Genomic DNA, 14,949 nt, shown 5'->3' with positions numbered 1-14,949 from the left:
CAGCTGAACATTAGTCATTTCTACATTCTCCGGGATCAGCTTTTCTCCGAGGCCGCGGCTGTTGGTGAAGGGGGGACCTCGCAGCAAACTCTCACAGCAAAGGTCAAAAGCGCACCTAACGCAGCACAACTGATTTATCCGGCTAAATTAATCATCTTCTGCAGCGTGGCCGGAGACTTCGCTCGCTTAACGAGGAGGTCCCGGGGCGCGGCCCCGTTTGAGATCGCCGGCTTAGTGGAGGCTTCTTTGCGCGCACGTCGCCAAATTGTACGGGTCGCAATGCCGTCGGCATTGTTTTCACCGAGGCGCGTGCGTCATAATGGGAGGTGCGCTTCTCTTCATCTCATACCTCCTCCCCACGGCGCCACTATCTAAACCATTAGATTAAATCAAATTAATCTAAATGACCGTGGTACAGCTCTAATTATCAAGCGATGATCGTCAGTAATTAGAAAACTGCAACCTTTCACGCAAATCACTACCTTCTCTTTTCTTTCTTTGCATTAAAAGCAGGTTTACAAGTGTCTGCCCTTTCCTACAATCTAGACATTCAACGGAGGTCAATTATAAACGATAATTCAATATCTGAATTCTGACTTTGTGTAAAACTGTAAGATTAATGGGAGTGGTCTGAAAGTCATGAAAGTGATGTGTTCAACATTTTCTTGTATTGATATTTTGCATCTGATTTACTTCTGTCAGATTTATTTTACCTCTGTACTGTCTCTGAGTTTTTAAACTGTGCTTGTTTTTCAACATTGCTGCTAAGGTTCTGCTGTGATTGCCAATGTCAAAGCTACTGCCATTCCCATATGGTTTCTGCTTATTTATTTATTTATTTGGAGTCACTCTTGTTTGGTCATGAGCAATGGGCTGAAATGATAGTGGAGTGCATCTCAAATATGGTCCCAAGAAATGCCCTTTCCCTTCCTCTTCAAGTATGTACCTGTGTGACATCACATGAAGTATGGATTTGCTTGCTTGTTTCCCTTGCTTGCGGATTGGGAAGCAGCCGTAGCCCACAGAAGTAGCAGTACTTGCATTGCTGTGTCTCGGTTCAGAAAATGAAAACTGCTTAATGGCTCGCTGTAACCCTCCGACGTCCATCGACCCCGTTATTCCCTCGAAGCTCCAGCGAAGTGGATAAAAAGATTATAAGGGGCCAGCGATAAGGGTGTCAGTACTACTGGAATAAAACATGTAAAGTTATTCATGAGCTGAGGTCAGGGATGGCAGACCTGAAATCCACACTCACATTTTGGAGCCATAATATCACCACGGCTGCCTTATTACCGGGCTGGTGATACACAGGCAGGCCTGCCTGCTCTGGCTTTTAACCTGTGGCTTCACCAGCTGTATGGCAAGAGATGCCATTAGCTCACCGAGCACCATTGCCTTGACTGGAAGGTACTAATGTCACTTCCTGCTGTGAATGTTCACACGCCGCTCACGCTTCTCTTGAAGCCCCCCCCACCCCCGCCCCACCCCCTGTCTCCCTGCCTGACTGCACCATGATTCAGCTGGCCCTGCACCCACATACGGCGCGCTGTTTGCATTTCAGACACTTACAGGAAATTACAAGATTGTTGAAAAGTTGGACTGATTACAACCAAGTAACCACTCAGATACTGGACCACCACCCCCCCCCCCTTCCCACTCCCCCGAACTCGATGGATGACATTCAAAGAAATGCATGAAATACAGGCTGGAGTTCAATTAACGGCTCTATCCACCTTGGAATCAGAACGAGTGTTCACAGCTTCCCAAGGGCTTCCTGCATGGGGCCTTGTGAATGCTGCAGGCGCAAATTAATCAGCTGTAAAATTAGCAAGGAAAAATGAGCAGGTGTGGAAAGAGGATGTTTTTTTCCCGCCTTAAGACAAAATAATTAGTTTTGGAATAAAATGTGCAAAGATCATCCTCTGTATATTCTCTTCAGTGTGAATGTGTTTATATTGACAAAGATGTTGAGGCGTCTTTTTGTTCTGCTTTCAAATTCTGGAAACTCTGCATGCACGCATCGAACAATGCATGCATGGTCAAATAAAAACTGTTGTGACATTTTACTCAATAATGAACTACGATGTTACCTTGAATGTTATTCATGCAATATGTGAAATGATTCTTTCAGCAAGAGCAAAAATTGACAAGGGAGCAAAAAAATGAAAAAAAAACAAGGCTTAATCTGCAACTGTGGCTTTGTTATTTATGTAGCAACCTACCAGCTATCCAAGTCATGTCAGCTTGTGAGCCAAAAAAAAAAAAGACCGAACCCACAAGGATAATGTGCCCATCTTTCCGGCTGAATTACAGCTCAGGACTGGAAATAAGCAAACAGGGACGCTTTTCTTAGAGAACTGGAGCACGCCGCATTCAGCTTATGGTGTTTTTCACTGCCTCTGTGGTTGGCTGCCAACCTTGTTTGTGTCACTTTAACCAGAGATGAGTCTACAGAGAGCACGCTCGAGGTTTCGTGACGACAAACTAGCCATCTGACAGGGACGGGGGAAAACGAGCCGAGGCTTTTGTACTCTGTCCCATGTCTCACATTTGTCGGCAACCCGTAGCGGTGGCTCGGAGACATCGGGGTGCGGGGTGTGCGGGGGTTGGGGGGGGGGGGTGTGAGGTCATCGTGTGGCGTTGCGCAGCCTGACAAGGCCTCAGAGCCGCAGCAGCTGCGTAGCGGAGCTTCAAATTAAATTTAGGAGGGAACCCACTGCGCACCCTTGCCACTCTCCCCACCCCGCAGAAAGCAGACAGCCGTGCTTATTTGATTAGGGGCCTGGCGCAGAGTCCTGCAGGGTGGGGGTCACCTGTTCCCGCCGGCGAGGCAGGAAGCAGGAAGCCGGCTCTCTCTGCTCCAGCCGGGAACTTCCTGTCAAACTGTTGTCCTGAGTCTTTCCCTCAGTGGTGTAGTGTGTGTGTGTGTGTGTGTGTGTGTGTGTGTGTGTGTGTGTGTGTGTGCGTGCATGCGTGCGTGTGTGTGTGTGTGTGTGTGTGTGTGTATGTGTGTGTGTGCATGCGTGCGTGCACGAGCGCGTGTGTGTATGTGCGTGCGCGTGTGTGTGTGCATGTTTTTCTGTGTGTGTGTCTATGTGTGTGTGAGAGTGTGTGTGTCTGTGTGAGAGAGTGATAGAGAGAAGAGAAAGAGGCAGAGACAAGGAAGTGATTCCCGCTGGAGTGGAATAATATCCACAGGGATCCATGCACTGAACGCAGAGCGCACTTCACATGTGATTCAGAGCAACGTAGCTTGAGCTGCTCCATCTCACCACATGGCCTGTCACTCAAAAACTCCTGCAGTGCCTTGCCATCTTTCCCTTTCCTCAAAAAGAAGCCGGCCGGCTGCTTTGCCCATCTTCTCCGAGAGCGTTACTGAACAGTTCGCCTCCTCCAGGCTCATGAGCTCCTGCTGGTATAACTAGGTCATTAAGGGCCGTAGTGTCACTTACCCCCAGACTCAGTTGGCTAATACCTGCTGGAAGCAGGAGCCAAGTAGTAGGCACCTGAGGCTGTTTGTCAGAGTGCTGCGTACCACCGGTTCAAGCCGATACGGCCATCAGGTCAATTTTCACATTTGACACAGTGTATTTTCAGCAACAGAAAAGAGGTTAATGGCATTCTTCCTGTCTTTTTCTTTTTCGTTTTTTTTTTTTACAATTGAAAATTTAGAAATGCACAGTTCTGTTCAGCTGTTATCACCCTGGGTATACATTAGTCGTAGTTCTCCCGCTGTTTTACATTGCGGTTGAAAAATAGGTCAGCCGTTAATGATTCATGGATCCACTTCTGCTGTTCCCTGGGAAGTTTGACACCGACGCGGGAGTTTAAGGAACGAGAGAGAGAGGGTGACGTGCGGACAAGGAGAGCATCTTTGTCCGCTCTCTGACATAAACAATGCGCCTTTGACATTTTTTTTTCTTTTTCTGAAGGACGGAAAATAACCTGCGGAGACAAGCTGTGAAATGCGTTTATGCCTGCGGCCACGGTTCGTTTTTATGTTTTGCATCGAGGTGCTTTTGAAATGAGCTCTCTACAGAGCCTCACTGCGGCGTGCTCTCAGAGCTAACCCCACTGTCTTCCCGGCCTCTGGTGTCCCTCTGAGCTGGCATCCTCTCTCATTTTACCAGTCCCAGTCCTGATGAGAGGTGACGCTTGTGTTTAACGCAGATTAGTCAGCTTTCAAAATGTGTTGGAGGTAAGAGCGCTCGTGTTGTAACGAACAGTGGTGACCATTGAGAGGGGAAACGCACCCCCCCCCCCCCCCCCCCAAAACCCATCATGGCTTTACGTCAGTTGCTCTTCTCGGCTTGTCCACTGTCCAGCTCTTCCCGTTTTTGCCAGTCCTACACCCCCCCACCCCACCCCCCCCCAACAGTCGCGGAATAACAGAAGGTCAGCCAAATTCGAGCAAATGGGGTTGTGACTGCTGGCTGCTCCCCCATGCTTGTTTATCTAAAAAATGATGTCTGAGAACTTGGAGGGGGGGAGGGGGGGGGGGGCACAGCGCAGGGCGAATGCTTGTAGGCTAATGGAAACTGAATAGAAATCAAATGCTGGAGCAATCGCGCCATTTGCATGATATGGTAATGTCCTCGGAGGAGGGAGGTCCGCCAAGCGTCTGAGGCAATGCCCCGCAGTTATGTTCACACATTAGAATTCATTATCTGTGGCGTTTTGTTCTGTTATCGCGCTAACGTCTTCCGCAGCGTTTATTTTGGGTTATTTATTTTACTATCCCCCTCGTTTTTATTTTTCATTCTCCGGACCCTGCTGTGCTTGTGCGTGTGAAGTCAGCCCAGTTTCCTTGCAGGCTTTCAGATCGACCTACATCTCGTGAAGGTGACCGTTTTTGGGGGACGAGGCGACCCATGCTGTCTTTTTTCATCGCCATGACCCCCGACCCCTGACCTCTGCCTCTCCACCTGGACCCAGCTGTGTTTCAACCTCTTTTTTTCCCAGAACCTCCCTAGAATAGACCTGTCCTACCCAAAGTCATAGATAGGACCTGTGTGATTTCAGGAGAATGGGTGTAATTGTACAATTTGAAGGGAATAATGCTGAAGTACAGCAGTGGCCAGTGCAGAGATCAACCTCAGCTCAATAGAAAATCTTTGGGATTTATATAATAATAATTGGAATGCAGAATTAGGGCCAAGATGGTCCTCTGCAGTAGCAGAGCTTATTAAAGGAGGAGCAGAGCACAATACCACCAGCTTTCTACACGAAATTAGTAGACAGTCTTCCACAATGCGTTTAAGGTATCATTAACGCCAAAGGTGGGCTACCACGATGTTCATTTCTTGGAATAAAGACATGTTTTATTCATATCTCCCACCTCCCATTATCTCTGCTAGGATAGTTCAATCTGGCCTACCTCAGGTTTGCCTGGCACGTTCTCAGGTGCTGATCCCTTCAAAGTGGCCCCAAGGTAGGGTTAGCTAACCTCATAGCAACGACCACTGACATCAGTTAGGATTACAGAGGAAGCGATCCTGAAACCTAAAGCCTTTCATCCACTTTCATCTTACACTCAATCAGCAAGTATAGGTTAATGAAATCATACAAATTGGAATCCTAGCCTATTCATGCAAAAATGCATTATACCTCACCCTGCTGGAGAACTTTGCCATATTCACACTAGCTCTGGTATTGGAACTGCTCTGGTTTAATAGAGAACATTTAACTGGGCCCTCGCACAAAAGGAATGAATCAAGTGAAACAATATGGCTAGCTTACATATCTATTCCATTTAGTTGCTCAGCAGGCACTTTTATCCAGAGCGATGTACATAGACATGCTCATTCTTAGACCCATTTATTAAGCTGGATATTTACTGAGGCCATTCTGGGTAGGGTGCCTTGCCCAAGGGTACGGTACCAGTGTCCCAATGTGCCAGCAACCTTTGGGTTAGGAGTCCTGCTCCTTATGACTTCACCGCACAGCTGCCTAACTACTTTAACCTCAGACTCATGAAGACTAGGTTTAATATTTTCAATGCAAAGGTATCATTTCTGACAAACTGAACCCAGTTCCCAAGGGATAAGCAAAACTGCACTCCCTTGTGTGAAAAGCACCTCCTCTTTATTTTATTGAGGTGGAACTCACTTGGAGCATAATGCAGTCATAGGAGGAAGTGCTGAAATTTACCATGGAATGCACTGCCTGCAATTACACAGAAAGCATAAAATCATCTTTAAAAAGTCCATTGTCATCTGTATGAATTTGTTGTTAATGATGCATGCTGGAAGCATGCTAATTAGGGCCATAAATTTTCATAATGTTCATTTTTTTTCTGTATCGTCTGGATTTTAATTTGAAACTGTATGAGCAGCAATAATACCTGAAGGCTGAACTGTAGACCATGAGAAATAAAACAAATCTTGGATGAGAACTCAAAAGAAGCTCAATCAATCAACCAATGAAAAAATGTTTGTGTTGCATTATATTCAATAAGAGTCTCACAATACAGTCAAACAAGTAAATCACTCAGTAGATGGAAAAATTGCTAATTAAAAGCGTATTAACACATGGAATTTGAACACAGAAACAGAAAAAAAGAAAGGCACTTTTTTTAAGCAAAAAAAAAAAAAACAAGGCAAGCTATCAAAGTGAAACGGGGTTAGGAATGTGTGAATATAGGCCTCATGCATCATGTCACAGCTTGGGAACAGGCTTACTGAAGCAGGGTGCCAGAAGAATCGTTGAAACATAAGCCCCAATGGCCATCAGGGTAATGTCACTGATTTAATCAATAAACCAATGATTTAATCAATTTCTTCATTGATCAGTCAGTGATTTAAACAATCATTTCATCCATCTCTCAGCTGTTCAATCAATCAAACTTTAAAACTGCATTTAGTCCAGCAGCTTCACCATGGGAAGGTTAGAGCACTGTGCTTCCACTGCAGTCAGGACATCATTCTGTTTGTGTAAAAAAATGTCTAGGCAGACAGAAATTTCTTTCTCTCTTTATTTAAATTGCTGATTAGGACGCATCGCTGTCTATTGTCTCTGTGCCGAGAACAAAATCTAAGGTGAACCCTGCATCTCCCCTTGTTAGATTTACAGTCTGTGTCTGGCTTGCCCCGCCCCACTAGCGGGCACACAGTCGCCACCTTTTTTACGACCCAAATGAGTTTTATGTTCCCTCGGTGCACCCTGCCTCAAATTTGCCACCATCAATTAAGCTGTCTTAAATGGAACATTCAGCAAATACCAGCCTCACACACTCTTTTTGCACTCAACCTCGGGCAGAAGGCAGACAGAGACCAGGTGACCTATCTGTTCATAACTACCGCAAAGGTTAAATCCTTATCACAAAAACGTTGGTCACATTTCCCACCGAAAAATGAAATAAAATAATAATTATAATTAAAGAACAAAAACTTTCTGTTAATGAGTCATAAATCCTTTCTTTTTTTATCTCCGTGGTCTTTCGGTCCATTTCTCTGTAAATGGGGTGCAATATCCACCGCCAGAAATTGCACATTTCCAAATGTTTCATTTAAAAAAAAGAATTGGCAATTTCGTAAATGGAGATCGCCGTATGTGACATCGGAGGGAAATGAATTCAGTCTGCTTTGTGGATAACTGCACACAGAGCGAGGTCCTGCGTCTCTCTTCCTCTCACAGGGCCAAACTGGGCCTCAGCCATGCAGGGAATTAGTGTTCCATGCCAAAATTAGAGACATTTAATTTAATTTTTAGAGCAATAAAACCTAAATGGCTAGAGAACAATAAAAAGCAAGAGCAAAGATCCTGTTGTGTCTCCGGTTATACTCTGATGAAGCCATAAATCCAAATCAAATTTCAGATAACGATCATCTCGCTAATCGCACATTCAGTGTATGACCTTGTTTTGTTTTAGATGAATCTAAGTTACATCCAATTCCAATTCCAATTCCAATTCCAATACAAAGCAATCTGATCCAATAAGCAACTACTTAATTTAGAAAATGAAAGTTTTGTTTAATTGTGACATGTTCCTTCGAAACACACAAACATACACGCATGCACGCACACACACACACACACACACACACACTCACACACATACACACACACACGTCATCTTCACAGCACGAAGCCTTTACTTAATGGACACGACTTCCACCATCATCGTCACACTCTGAGACACATCACGCACCACTCTCTTTTACAATAATAAAATGGTGTAACCTTTAAGCTGAAGTCAAAAGAATCAAATCGTCCATGCAAAGCTTTAACATTTACACTACAAAAATAAAAAGAAGCAAAGCCCATGTCAGAGACACCTGCTGTATTATTCTGACAACACCTCTCAAAAATGTCTACCCAAAGAGCAAAAAAGAAAAGGCTCTCATGTAACAGTGTGCTGTTGTATGTCTCACTCATCATTTGACAGGTCTCAGAACAAGAGGGTTCTCATCCTATGTGTGTGTGTGTATGTGTGTGTGTGTGTCTGTCTATCTATATACACTGTATACACATAAACAAATACACAGAACATCAGAGCTGGTCTTTCTTGACATTTCGAATTCCACAGGTTTAACTTTTCAATCACACTTGCAGTACGAAAGGCCAAGACCCTGAGCTACTGCAAACAAGCAGCAATGGTCTCCGCTGAGAGAAGGTCTTTGTAAGGTATAAAAAAACTACCCAACCTTCAAAACATCCTTGAAACCTCCTTCTCAAAGATTTAGAAAGAGTATGAACCACCTGATAAATAATGAACAGATGTTAATCGATGAATATTTCACCAAAGTGAAGAGGAATTTGAATGTGGAAAAGCCTCATGTCAAGCCCCTTGAACTTTACCATGGTAGCCACAGGCTCTTTTACATGCCTATGGTGTGAGGACTTCCCTGTGTTTCTCCTTCCCGCAAGTGCAGAGACAGAAGATGGTTGACCTCGCCCTCACAGCATCCTGATGTCGGTTCGACCAGAGTGGACCATAACCAGTCAGGGTATAACGTTGTCGAGACGTCCAGCAGCGTCTGATCTTCTGAGAGGAAGAGTGGAAGAGAAGCCCTGAGAGCAGAACAAAAAAGGTGAAGCTGACATGGCATCACATGCTCTCCTCAGTGCTGAACTGCACCCCCCCCCCCATACACACACACACCCACACACACACCCACCTCAGTTCCCGTTCTAACCTTACCTCAGAGGTGAGAGAGGGAGAGGGCGATTACTGGGTAAATAACTGGAGGGCTAACCTGAGCTATTCTCTGTGTCAGAACACCGGGAGACCTGGATCGATTGATTTCCTGTTTACCGGCACTGTAAGGCGTGTGCAACATTGTGAGAATATACTCAGCACTGCAGCTGTACAAGCAAGATTCCGGAGGTGTTGTGTATTTGATAGGTAGTGGAAAGTGGTGAGTGATGTTTCCTTTTTTCAAGGTAAGAGGATTAATGGCCAAAAATGTGTAATAGGTAAATATATGTAGTCTTTCCCATTATGACAAAGGCCCCCAAATCATCCTTATTATTATTTACATCATTTAAACATTTATGGTCTTTATGTGTGTACCACTGACCCTAGAACAACAGGGGCAGGGTCTGTGTTTGTGGTTTTTAATCATATCATTAATAACCACATCTCATAAAGCAAAGCCACCAAAATAACAATAAAAGCACATGTGACATGTTCATTAATATGATATTCTCCTCGCGTGAGTTTCAGCATATTAAAACTGAAACAAAACTAGCAGTCGTCAATAACACTAAACCACCAATAACAGCCACTGCCAACACCAAGCGAGCACTTTCATTTAAAGCACAGATGGAACTGTTCCTGTCGTACCATCCAAACCGCACGTGTGTGGCCTTGCTGTATCCATGTGCGGGGTCTGACTTCCTGTAGCAGAGCTCTGAAGAGTGTACGAACCTGCCCTACCCTGACAGCCAGGGATCAGCTCCACACTGAGCACACCCATATGGCAGCTCGGCATGCAGGGATTGAGAGAACGGCCACTGATGCCTCTAGTGGCGGTAGGCTGCAACTACAGCCGCTTCTAATTCTCAGACCATTAGTCAGTCAGAGGACACTTGAAGGCTGTGTTGCCCCAATTTTTTTTTTTTTAATACACACCCACATACAGTTATAATGAATCCAGGATTCACTTTCTTGTAACTTGGCACTGAATTAAGCAGATTTTTTTTTTAAAAAATCATGATTTAACAGCACTTTCCTTTAGCAGTTTTGATTAAATCCAAGGGTTGCAATGCTTTCAGTCTGCACTGCATGTAAGACACTGAGAGTAGAGGCACAGCTGACACAGTGCAGGTCTGCTGGTGCTTTTAGAGGAGGAGGGAGAGCAAAGTGCACTCTTACAGGCACATGCCAGGGCTGTTGACCTGCCATCCCCAAGGCCAGCTTCCTGTTAATGTGCATCACAAACTGCGGCTGCTTGTGACTCCAATATGCCTACATGCTGTGTGCTTAGGTCACTGGTGCCATGAGTAAATGTAATCACCCATTTGTTACCTACGTTGCTATTTTATTTATTCATTTATTACAAATGGATAACATTCAGAATCGTTCATTGTTCATTAAGCTCATCTCACCACACCCCACTAACCATCTGCAGCTAGCAAAGGAGCTCTGGGGGGTGTAGCAAACGAAGTCCTCCAACACACACACAACTATATCGCACGCTGCAATCCCACAATGCACCTGGAGAGAAAATGGCAAACGGAAGGTAGCCACACCTCCCTAATGTTATGTGAGCGATGTTTAATCATGGCCACCTGCGCGCAGACATTTATGGTGACGTTCGTAGCACGCTGAAAAGGGCTTAGCCCGAAATGTCCATGCAATAAGTTTAGGTTATATGTCACAGTGAGCAGAATGTTCCATTCTGTTCCTCGGCACACAGACATCTGGAGGGTCAAAGGGCGCAGAGAGATGCACAACAAAGGAAGCGCTGACAATGAAAGCCACCTTTCGGCAGCAGGATGAAGCCAATTGCATTGCACCCCTATGGACCTCTGGTCAGTGTCGATATAGGGCATAAGCCAGATTCGAACCCAAGTCTGACCTGCAGGACTCAGGCTGCACTCATTATGAGCACCTCAGATGACTGATCTGCTTGAAACGTGCGGGCCACCTACATCGTTATTCCTGTTAACTTGGTTTCATAATTGTTATTAATCATTGACTCAAAATATTCAGTTTGTCAGTATTGCCTTATTATTATTTTCAGCAATCATTTACTTCTGAATTAATCATTTACCAAATGTTTGTGAGGCAAGTAGATGGTAATAATGATGTCTTGACTTATGCTGTGGTAAAATGTCGCTATGTACAGTCCAGTACTATGTATCATTTAATATAATGTCTGCATTGTCTATACACATATAAGTAACCTTGATATATCCTTTTGTCAAATGTTTGACCTGTTTGGAAAATCTCCCTCTCATGATATAGTAAGTTAAGAGAGCAGGTATGCACTGTGACAGTGGGAGTGAGAGGAAACCCAAAGGTGCGCTCTCAGTGGAACACCTTTCCACACAAATGTAACCTAAAGGACCCCGTAGATAGTCTGACTTCGGACGTGTTTTTGGATGTGGTGGGACAAACCACAAGGTGGTGGGACAAACCAAGCCAAAAACACAAAGCAAGCGTACGTGTGGACTCATTCATTAAGGTATGCACTCGCGGATGCGCAGGGGAAAAAAAAGAAAACCCAGAACGTGGTCAACTTAAAAACGTTCCAAGCACAAAATGCCATAAGCTCCATCAAAAGTGGAGTAACAGTAATGTGAAACGCCGGAGAAGTGTGTTGAATTCACCTTTATTTTAGTGAGGCAACGTATGACGTATGGACCATAGACTTTTTTATGACGTGAGACATGCCTAAGAGTTGTAGCCTACACCGCCTGAATAAGAAAGATGTTAATATTATCATCGTCAACAGCAACAACAGACAACAGCAGCAACAACAAATTTGTAACGATAATGATGAATTGATGTGTAGCGAAGTGCTTGAATATTCCCACAAGATTCCTGCTTTGTTTTCCAGTGCCACACCTGGAGAGCGTCGGGTTCCTTATGCGCGTTGTCATTTTTATGAACCGTATGAGTGATATCATAATGTAAAACGCGAAGCAATGACAAAAGATACGCAGTGCCGTTGCGCACATTCAAACGACATGACCGCTCCGCGCCGAGGCGAAAGCACTACAAACGGAGGTTCAGAAAGAGTAGCCTTTTTCTCGTTACGTCGACTCTGACAGAAAAGGAGGCACTGCATCTTTAAAAAATCTCAAGAAAAACACAACCCGCTCAGTCAAAATTGTGTGATGATAAGGACTACTACCACTTTTACTTTTGGAGAGCGGTTACCAGTTAAGACAGCGCTCGGCTTCGTCGGGTTTCCCCTGCGCGCTCATTGCTGGGAGTCAGACTGAATCCGAGTCACATGACACGACCGGAGGCTGAGATTCAGAGAAAAGCTCTTCAGTACAGCTCACACCGCCATACTGTATTTTATACAATATCTCATTTTTATTGCAACATTTTACTCCCGCTCGGTGAGTACATTTCCAATGGCATTTTTTGTAAACATTTTTTGTATTTTGACCTTATTTTTTATTTTTCCTCCTTTTGCTGGTATTGAGGGATGAGAATTGAAGTGGTGGTTTTTAGCGTTTTTTAAAATCCAGGCTCCAAGTTTTTAGCATGCAGTGATTCTGAATCGTGGGTGCTCAAAGCTGGGTGACTCGGTAGCGGCAGGCGCTGGAAAATACGTCCTCGCAGTCTTTGTAATATAATGCAACTGGTTTTTAATCAAGCGGTTTGGCAGTTTAATATTTTTAAAGCATGTCTACTTGTGGTTTTTAAGACATTTTTCTTTTTCGTTTTCTATCATTCTGACTTTTGCTGTAGCTATGCTTTGCTCTGTATTTTGCAGTGTTGTTTCTGAGATTTTGCGAGCTCGGTGCGTGTCGCCGAGCGAGCGTCTGCTTTTATTTTGTTCCTCTTTTCTTTAAGGGAATCCTTTTTTTCTAACCTGGTGACATTTTAACGTGAACCCTATCTTGAGCAGCTTACAGATCACAGGTTTGTTTCTTTTTTGTTTTTCTTTCATTTTTCAATTTCTTATACTTTTGCTGAATTGAGTATCAAGTCTTTTTGGATATTATAATTTTTGAAATAGTTGTAACGAATCAGTGGATATGGACAGGAAGTGTTTCTTGAGGGGGAAAAAAGAGATCAATTCGTTTTTGGTTTCCTTGTCAAAGAAGAAGCACAGCCGGTCCCCCCTTCGCAGGTATATCTTAAGGACGTGAAATTGATTGACACACTTAAAATACTCATGTGTTTGCAATAAAAGCGAACAAATATTAAAATGTTTATCTGTGACTGGTTTGTTATTTCTTAACGAAACAAAGCCAGACCATATAAAAGTCGAGCTTGCTTGGCGAACAAGAAGGTTCACCAGGCGTTTCGTTTTCTTATTTCAATAACTAAAAACTTAGCCAGAAGTGCTGACTGATAATATACTGTTGTCGGAACGTTCAATGCAGCTGGAAAGGTGTATTTAAAACTAAGACAATGTGCTTCTAAATCACGGTGTGTCCACGTACTACTGCTCACAACCTCCAGCTTTTTCACAGCACTTGATTAAAAGGGAGTAGTGTGGAATATGGAACTACGGGGCAAAGTGATGGGTCTTTAAACCAAGGTTTCGCAAATCATCTGCTTCTTATGAATGGTGTGTACTGCAGCCTTACAGTTCGTTGTAATGTGCGTACGTGTATGTCGTTTGCTTGGTTCTGTAGAGTACCTAAGCAGTAAACATCTTTCATCACAGTCTCCCTCTCCCTCAGCCAGACTTTTTAAAATGGCATTTTGTACAGTGTCGCTATCCTACTTGGTAAACAAGCAAGAGGGACACCTTGGCAGTTTTAACAAGAGGCTCCAGCTCACCGCGCGCGCGCGCGTGTGTGTGTGTGTATGCTAGGCCAGAACGCTGTTCGGTTCTATGCCTGAATTATCTGGTGGTCTCGGTCGGTCGCCCAGCAAATGGACGTTGCTCTCAGTGGCTACGAATGGAATGTGATATCCTTGTCAAGTGCTACGGGTCTCTAATTCGATGTCAGGGGATGGAAAGGTGACGTGTGTATAGTTAAAAATGCACCTGCAGGTGTTCGCAGGGTGACGTTTGTATGACTGTGGTACAGCGTAAGTGTGTTCTCTTGAACAGTCTTCAGGTCAGGTAGCGTAGACACATCACGGAACCCTGGGGTGTCAAGCGGCACATAACTGCTTGACGATGAGTCTTCTCGACATATCGTTGCGAGTATGATCGTCTTTGCACGTGAAGGATTAAATAACTATAACGAACAGCGTGAGCACTGTTAGTGTAATTCTTTCACAGACTGCAATTAAGTATATTGTGGTGCAAACTTGTTCTGAGTCTCGTAGATCTCAGTCATGCAGCTTATTTGAATGAGGCAAACCTCAACTTCCCTGTTGTCAGTTTACTGGTTTTCAGTGACGCCCAATGTCTGCCTCGATGTTTGCCAAATAGCGCTGTATGAATGGTTCTGATGCATATTCCCTGAATAAGACAATTGCTAAGTTCTCTCTGTGTTGTCGGGTTACTGTTTCCAGTGAAGGCCAGTTACTCGCTTGAATTTAGCTGAATCCAGCGCCTTAATGGCATTGTTGCAGCTGTGAAGTAGTCGGGCCATATGTTAGAAGTTTAAGACTGCATACGGAGATGTTTACTCTCTCACAATCGAAGGATAAATAGAATGGTTTATCAGATTGTTTACTTAGTTACACTGTCGTCAGTGAATTCTGAGAAATAAGCTTGTAACACCGTATTCGGAATCTTTACAATCTCCATCCAAATGCTCCATTAGACAAATAAGGCTTTCTAGACAACTATTTCATCAGGAATTGTGTTTAGAATGAAAAATCGCTTTGTATTTTTTTTAAAGCGAAATAAGCCT

At 44.1% G+C, this 14,949-nt stretch overlaps 1 protein-coding gene across 2 annotated transcripts in view; it reads left to right on the top strand.

The window, feature by feature from the left end:
• Positions 1-12,126: 12,126 nt before the first annotated feature.
• The window catches only part of LOC118769783 (RNA-binding Raly-like protein), a 158,894-nt gene continuing 156,071 nt past the window's right edge, over positions 12,127-14,949 (top strand). Inside the window, exons 1-2 of one of the 2 annotated variants that reach the window (XM_036517104.1) lie at positions 12,127-12,519; positions 12,980-13,048. The gene's annotated coding sequence lies outside the window, so the exon portion shown is untranslated. Of the gene's footprint in view, positions 12,520-12,979; positions 13,049-13,155; positions 13,260-14,949 lie in introns of those variants that run through there. The other variant, XM_036517113.1, reaches the window with a different exon arrangement.

The sequence above is a fragment of the Megalops cyprinoides genome, chromosome 2 (genome assembly GCF_013368585.1).
Source record: "Megalops cyprinoides isolate fMegCyp1 chromosome 2, fMegCyp1.pri, whole genome shotgun sequence".
In the NCBI taxonomy this organism is placed as follows: Eukaryota; Metazoa; Chordata; class Actinopteri; order Elopiformes; family Megalopidae; genus Megalops; species Megalops cyprinoides.
This window is presented reverse-complemented; position numbering and strand designations above follow the sequence as displayed.